Raw genomic sequence first — 8,305 nt, 5'->3', positions numbered from 1 at the left:
TTAACTCATTAGTGGTGTCAAGAAAATACAAAGTATCATCAAAATCAAGAGTATGTCGCATGACTTTGGCAAGGCGATATGTCAACTTGTCATCACCAACTTGTAATGTCAACTCCCCACCGTCCAAATCAATGAGAGCCTTAGAAGTGCACAAGAATAGCCTCCCAAGTATCAATGGAACCTCGACATCCTCATCAATATCCAACACCACAAAGTCCATAGGAAATATGTACTTGTCAACTTTTACAAGTACATCTTCAATGATTCCCCTCGAATGTCTAATTGTTTGATCGGCCAATTGAAATGTCATCGAGTGGGCCTAGGCTCTCCCAGGCCTAGCTTCTGAAAGAATGTGTAAGGCATGACATTAATGCTATCCCCTGAATCTGCCAATGTCTTTTTCTTTCACCCAAGTTACCAATATCATGGAATGATAAAGCTTCAGGGTTCTTTCTTCTTGTTTTGTATATTCTTTTGCAGTACCCCGAGCATGAAACATCTAAGATCATAGACACACTCTCCTCTAATTTCTTCTTTTTGGTCAAGAGGTCTTTGAGAAACTTTATATAGTAAGGCATTTGAGATAATGCCTCCACAAACGGGATATTGATGTGCAACTTTTGAATAGACCCAAAGAACTTCTTGTATTACTCATCATTTTGGTCATTCTTCAATCTTAAAGGATAAGGGATTTTTTGGCTATAAGTCGGGGTGCACCTCCTTCTCTTTGGCTCTCTCCTCAAACTCCATGACCTCAACTTACTCAATATTTGTCTTCTCACTAGGAAACCTACTCTCAACTTCACGACCACTTCTCAAAGTGATCGCCTTCACATGCACTCTTGGATTGGTCTCCATGTTGCTGGGCAAACTCCCTTGAGGTCTTTCTAAAAGTGATTTCATAATTTGGCCCACTTGGTTCTCCAAGTTGTGCAATGATGCGGTATGGTTGTGAGTATGGCTTCAATCGATTGAAATCTCATATCCAATGATTGAATGAACTTGGTTCAAAGCCTTCTCTAAATTGGTCATCTGGTTCTCAACCCTGAAACTCGATTCTCCATGTTTGCGGCTTGTTGTTGTTGTTGGAAACCCGCTGGTGCCATAGCCTTCTATTGTCCGTGATTACTCCAAGGAAGGTTTGGGTGGCTCCTCCACCCTGAATTGTAGGTATTGCTATACAGATTCCCTTGACCTCTCATTACATTGGCTATAAAATCCACCTATTCCACTGATGATGTACCATTAATAGATATCAGACAATCAGATGAAGCATATACTCCCCCACACATAGTGAAACTCATCACTACTACAACTCTAAGAGAAGTTAGAGTGTCTAACTTCTTACTCAATGACTCAACCTGGGCCGCCAATGATGTGATTGCATTGATCTTATGAAGTTTGGTTATCTTCTTTCTTTAATGAGATGTAAGGCTTCTTTAGGGGTTTTACTGCCTAAGATACCTCCTGTTGTAGCATTAAGTGGTTTATTCGTGGTTGGGTTCAAACCATTACAAAAGGTTTGGATGATAATCCACTAGGGGAACCCATGCTGAGGACATTTCCGTAGGAGATCCTTGAACTTCTACCATTTTCACAAATAGAGACTCCAATTCCGTTTGCACAAATGAGGATATTTCATTCCTAAGCTTCACATATTTTCAAGGAGGGAAATATTGGGCAAGAAAAGCTTCTACCATTGATATGCTCACCCGCAAGTGTACGGGGTCACTAAGTAGTACCCTGTGAGTGACACAGGGGTAGTATTCCACAGGGCTAAAGAGCTCCTATTACTCCTCCATCACTTACTTTCTAACCTTAAAACTTAAGCATGGCATACTACTCTAATACAAGCAAGAAGGTAAATAAAACACAAGTATAGTAATTCCAAGACAAGCAAGAAAATCACAAGAGCAATGATGATAAGAATAGGCCTAGGGATGAGGATCCACATGAGGGGTCATCATGACATATGGATGCACAAGAACAAAATAGCAAAGGTGATTTAGACCGACGGATCTCAAAATTAGTTCAACCCCAATTTCTCGGAGATTAAACCCTAATCCCATACGAATGATGACAAGGATCTCTCCCTAATCACATTCCTATGATTGCGTTAAGTAAAGGAGGATCACGCGCTAAGGATACACTCAACCTAAATCTACTCTAAAAAGTCAGAGAGGCTACCAACATCCAATTTCTCGGCATGTTGATATGATTAAACCCCTTCTAGCTCATTAAGGATCTAGTACATGTGAGTAGGTCACATCTACGTGTACAACTCAACAAAGAACTAAGGATCTCTCCATTTCATAGTTCTAGACATGAAGAACAATGAGCCAAACCATAAATCACACCAATGCATTCCAAAGTAAAAGTGTGGCATCCACAATACATGATGAACCCCCCAAGGTTCACCTACATCCCGTGGCCTTGGGGGTCTAGTGTGCCATCATACAAACAAACATATCGATCTCAACAAAAACAAGAAGTGAATGCATAAATGACACTCCCTAGTCCGAATGATGATGAATAAGGACAATGCCGGCCGAATGACGCTTCTTCAAGCCCAAAGAAAGCCGGATACTCCTCCTCCTTTGATGATGAAGCTTTCCCCTTGAGATCTAGCCCTTGATCTTCCCAAGACTCAAGCCAAAGCACTCTTCAAAAAATGATCTCTTCCTTTCTCCTCTTCTTCCCAAGTGATGGCTGCCAAGCGTCTCCAAAAGTCTGCCCTCTGCTCTCCAAAAGCCCAGCCAAAAAGTCCCTCAATCTCTCTCCAAAATCCCTCTATATACCACTCATCATACCCCCTCCATGGCCTCCATCTCGAGTGCCATACCACTCCCTATGGCCTCCATCCTGAGTGCTATGCCACTCGCTATGGCCTCCACATTGACACTATTTAGGGTAGGCAAACTCCATCAAGTACTTCGACCTGGTTTTCTTCTCTTTTTCGCCCAAATCATATCCTCGTGTCTTCCATGGCATTCCTGTGCCCTGAAAAGCAAATAACAAACGATTAAGCACAAAACGGGCATAAATTCTCATGAAAATGCATGCTAGAGGTAACAAATACATATACTCAAATACGTACATTTAGACACTTATCAACCATCTCCTCCAAAGTAGTGATCGATGCTCTAGGTAATGAATGTAGCCATTGATTTGCTCTCCCTTTCGGGAAAATAGGAAGGGCCTCAACTTGATAGTATCATCCGTTACTCCATTAATCTTGAGCATGTCGCACACTTCCAAGAAATTCTCGATACGGTTGTTCAGATCCTTATCGGTCAAACCATTAAACTGTGATGGCTTCTATAACATCTGGATGAAGCCAGGCTTTAGCTCGAAACTCTAAGCTATAATCGGTGGCCACACAATGCTAGACTACATGCTAAGAACTGTGTGTCTTGCATAATCTGAGAGTGTCCTCTACTACTCATGCTATTCTGCCATGTTATCAGACCCTTCACCTTATATATCTACTTGATTTGACTGTTTATGTACAAGTACTTTTCCCTGTATAGGAGTTCTTCTTCTAATTTTTGGATCATCATCAACCAATGTCGAAGGGTTACCTCGGGTCATAACCTAGAGTTGCAATCAAAGAAATAAAAACAAATCAGAATGATGGAAGAATAAGAAAGTATGAAATAGAACAAGTAATGAATAGCTAAAATAGCAAAGTGCAAAATGCTTCCAAAACACCTATTCCCCAGCAACGACGCCAAAAACTTGATGCAACCCTTGCATGTGTGTACCGTAAATATGCAGATTGTCAAAGTAATAAAGTACCCCGGTGAATGGGTAGTCGTATCCACAGGGAATAGTGCTTAGGAACGCAAGTATTGCTATTTAACTATAGTGAAAACATCAATTCAATAAGCATTCAAGTATGGAACTCAATTAAAACATCAATTAAAGAAATATAATCATCCTAGGGTTTACAAAGTCCAGCCACCCTCTAGGGGTTTAGCTTTCCATGGAGCAATACACAATCAACAATAAAATCGAAAGTAAAGGCATGCTATCCATAGATAAAACCCCTTGTAGTCCGTATTGATGGTCTTACTACTAGGGTTCCCTCATCAAGCCTAGGACATACCTCGCCGAATCAATGCGGATGAATGCTCTCCCAATAACTTTCCTCTAAAGGAACACGATGTCAATGACCATAGAATAACTCCAAAAATCTAGCCAAAACCTCTTCAAACCCTAGCCACGAGCACCTATATGCTCCTGAATCCACTTTTTTTATCAAGGCCACATGAATGGGCACACATCCATGTGGTAAATCGCATCGTGTCTTCAATGAAATCACATTGACAAAGCTCTTGCTAATGTTGCACAAATAGGGATATATGAGTGTCACTGCCTTTGTGCCACTTCATATTGTGTATTCACTTGAGCACAACAGAGGTTGGCACATACCCAAATACCTTTGAGTACAACTTATGTCTTCACGTTTGTTCAATCCAAGAACTTTATCAACAATCATGTCTTATCAACAATCACGTCTATGATCTACTTTTGCTTTCTTTCTTCCAAAATTATCTCCACAACCCTAAATGCATAAAAGAACACAAATACACATGCATAAGTGATAAAATCTGATAAAACGTGATGATCAATGTAAGAAAAGAATACTTTGTATTACTTATACACAAATACTTATAACACACCAATGCTTCCCTACAAGCGTGGCATGTGTGCTCCTTTAACGAGCGTATTTTCAATTTTTACATTTTGGCTAACATCCCATGCAAAGCATGGCTTGGGAGTAGGGTTGAAACACAACCATGCTCTTTTAGAAACACGGTGCCAACATGACTGTGTTTCCTTTTTTCCCTAAAACCCCTTCATTTTCAAGGGCTATTTCCTTAGGGTTTCTGTAATCCTTGCTGTCCATTTATCTTGTGATTATAGTAGTACTTATTCTTTCTTGACTCATTTTCTCATCTTGTTGTAAGTTCTCTTCACTTTCTTCATCTTCTCTTCTCTAATTTCTTGAAATTTTTTGCCAGTTAGTTTTGTTATTTCCTTTGATCCTTTTTGTTTTGTTTTTGTTGTTCGTTTTTCCTATTGTTTTGGGTTTCAGACCTTTGTATTTTCTTTTCCATTGTACTTTTCATTTACTTTTCTTCTTTACTTGGGCTAACCATCGGAAACCCATCTTCTCCAATGCACAACCATGTTTTTACCATAAATGTTAGAGCATGGTGACGAATTTTCACCATCACTGATCCAGCTTACCACGAGCTAACTTTGGAAGTCCTTTCCACATTTGAGAGTGTTTGAGGACAAGATATATAGGATACACGTAATGTAGTCAAATTCTGACTTCGAGGATATGAGTATCACTTGAGCTACATGGAATTTGTTTTGTTTATGGGCTTTTACGGACAAAGATTATGCAACAACAAAGGAATAGAGAAATCTTAGTTCCTCTCTATCACTTGGAGAATCCAGGATTCATCATTGGTGGAGGATGAGCAATAGTGAATGATTTCATGAACCTAAGAATCTAAGGTATCTTCCCTCAAGTTACCTGCTATAATATTTGTTTACGCCTTTCTAAGTGGGGCCGTCAAAGGAAGGGGCGATAGTACTGGAGTTATTGAGCGTCATAAATTTTATTATCTTATGAGTATGGCCAATAATGTTCCTTTTCACATGGGATTTGTAGGTGCCATGTGACAACGCCCCTTGCTTGTGACCCGCAAATGCACGGGTTTGTCGAGTAATAAATTCCCAGGTAGTGGATTATCGTATCCACAGGGAGTAGCGAATAAAAATACTTAAATTTCTACTTAACCAAGTGAAGATGAACAATGATTATGTTGATAAGGTGTATGATAAGTGTCGAAATGTATGTATTTTAGTATATGTATTTGTTACCTCTAGCATGTATTTTCATTAGAATTGATGCCCGTTTTGTGCTTAATCGTATGTTATTTGCTTTGCAGGGCACAGGAGCGCAATGGAAGACACGAAGATATGATTCGGGCAAAAAAGAGAAGAAAAACCAGGTCACGATCATGTAGTGTATTCCAGCAGTAAAAAAAATATTGTAGTCTGGAGTTCAGCGTAGCATCGAGTCGATGTAGTAAAATCACTATAGCTGCCACTATAGGACCTGGGGAGTTTTCAAGACAAAAATCGAATCATGGCATACGGCCTCAATGATGCCCGGTATAGAGCCCGGGATGATCACTGTAGCACAAAGAAAGTTGATTGATTGAAGGCATACTGGCTCAATGAGGTGCTCATTGAGCTAGTATGGATACTATTTAGAGTGCATTTGAGGAGTCCTCTTGCCCCGAACAGTGTCAATGGGGAGCTCAATGAGGTCCTCATAGAGGTCAATTTGGAGGAAATGATTGGGGTATATTAGGGCATTTGGTGAGGACTTTTTGGGAGACTTCTTCTTGGCCTTTTGGGCCACCGCCACCACACACTCTTGAAGCCTTCTGGCCATCTTTCGGTGATGATCCTTGTGCGAAACAAACACCCATCATCACCAAGAGGGAGAGCGAGCATAGGAGAAGGAGTTGGATTGAAGATCTAGACCACCATTGCATCACCATTCGAAGCTTCATCGATTCAAGGAGATCAAGATCGTAGAGGGGGTTTTCTTGCTTCTTTATTGTCTTTCTTTTCCTTGTATGTTGTTTAAGTGTCCCTTGTCATGAGGGATTAACTTATTGTTGTGTTTGGATTTGGATGAACCCTAGGGCTAATCTTGTGTATGAACTTGGAATGTTGTTCTTCATTGATTTTGATGGTTGTTTGAGATTCAATCTTTCATGCTTTCATGTCTAGAATTACATGTATGGAGAGATCCATAATTCTACTATGAGTTGTATGCGTAGATGTGACCTACTCACATGTACTAGATCTACGAGAAATTGAAAGGGGATACTTGTGCCTACGCGTCGAGAGATCGGGTGTTGGTAGCCCTCCATTGCTAGGTTTAAGCCGAAGGATAGTAGGTTTACTCCTATTAGAGATTTCCTAGAACTTAATGCGATCATAGGTTTGTTAATCCGGAAGAAATTCTGATTGACATTCGTATGGGATCAGGGGTTAGTCACCAAGAGATTGGGGCTAATCTACTCACGAGATCTCTAGGTCTCAATTATCATCAATGCAACTTTAACTCATCCTAGTTCGGGACTTAATGACAACCCTAGGTGGATTCCTTGTCCAAACACTACCTTCTCATGCTTGATACTCCCTTGTTTATTTACATCTGTGTGCTAGTTACCCAACCATAGATTAGGTAGTTTATTTTATTTTATTTCATTTGTTCTTCATACCAAGAATTGTAGGCTAGATAATAGATGAAGAGTGAGTAATAATACTTCCTTGGCCTCATGGAATACTACGACCCCTGTGTTACTCACAGGGTATTACTTGGCGATCCCGTACACTTGCGGGCGATCAATCAGTGTAATGTAAACAAGAATAGAAAAAACAAGAAAGAGAAGTACAAGTAAGTGAGAGATAAGGCAATCGATAGAAGTTTGGTACTCGTACGTTGATCCACCTAGGGTAATCATTTCATGTCCTTCGTAACTAATGCGTTAATGAGTCATGGAGATCCTACAATACACGCTCCCAAATCTAAGGTCAACTGGGACTAACTCTATACTATTCCACCGACGGAGAAATTAAATAGTCTTAACATCTCACACTGTATAGAGTTGCATGAAGTTTTAGTGATTCCAAGTGATAAACCCTATTCGTATGTGCAGACCTAACCCTTTGGACAGATGAAAGGCGCCTAGTCAAAATTAAGCCCCAGACACTAGAGTTCACTTCAACGCTTCACTCCACTACTCACGTAACTAAGCCCCAGGGGAGTTTATCCTCTAGGACTTCACTCTATTCTGACCGCAAAGAACTCGAGGAAATGGAGATAGGATAAATCACACCAGAGGGGAAAGGGGACTTCTGCTACCTCTCGACTGACTCTCTCGATCCTCTCTAATCTAGCTTTGTCTAACTCTCGTGGTGTGTCACTCACTCACAAGGTTTACCAATGTGAACTCTCAACCCTAGTGTCACTCTAATGGAGTATTCAATCAATAAAACATTCAAGATTGGAACTCAATTAAAACATCAATTACGGAAAGCATAATAAAAGGTTTAATAAAACACATACATCCTAGGGTTCACAAATCCAAGGACCCACTAGGGGTTTAGCTCTCCATGGAGCAAGATACAATCAATTGTAAAATCGAAAGTAAAAACAAGTAGTCCATAAGAAAACCCCCTAAGTAGTCATGTCAATGGTCTT

The 8,305-nt window shown here is 40.3% G+C and overlaps 1 non-coding gene across 1 annotated transcript; it reads left to right on the top strand.

The window, feature by feature from the left end:
* The first annotated feature begins 1,544 nt into the window (after window positions 1-1,544).
* On the top strand, window positions 1,545-1,652 carry LOC120271349. The gene has a single exon (XR_005539962.1). It is a non-coding gene; the product is annotated as a small nucleolar RNA R71 (small nucleolar RNA).
* The last annotated feature ends 6,653 nt before the right edge of the window (window positions 1,653-8,305 follow it).

This window comes from Dioscorea cayenensis, chromosome 10, assembly GCF_009730915.1.
Source record: "Dioscorea cayenensis subsp. rotundata cultivar TDr96_F1 chromosome 10, TDr96_F1_v2_PseudoChromosome.rev07_lg8_w22 25.fasta, whole genome shotgun sequence".
NCBI classification, from domain to species: domain Eukaryota; kingdom Viridiplantae; phylum Streptophyta; class Magnoliopsida; order Dioscoreales; family Dioscoreaceae; genus Dioscorea; species Dioscorea cayenensis.
Note: the sequence above shows the minus strand (reverse complement) of the source record. Positions and strands in the feature narration are given on the sequence as shown.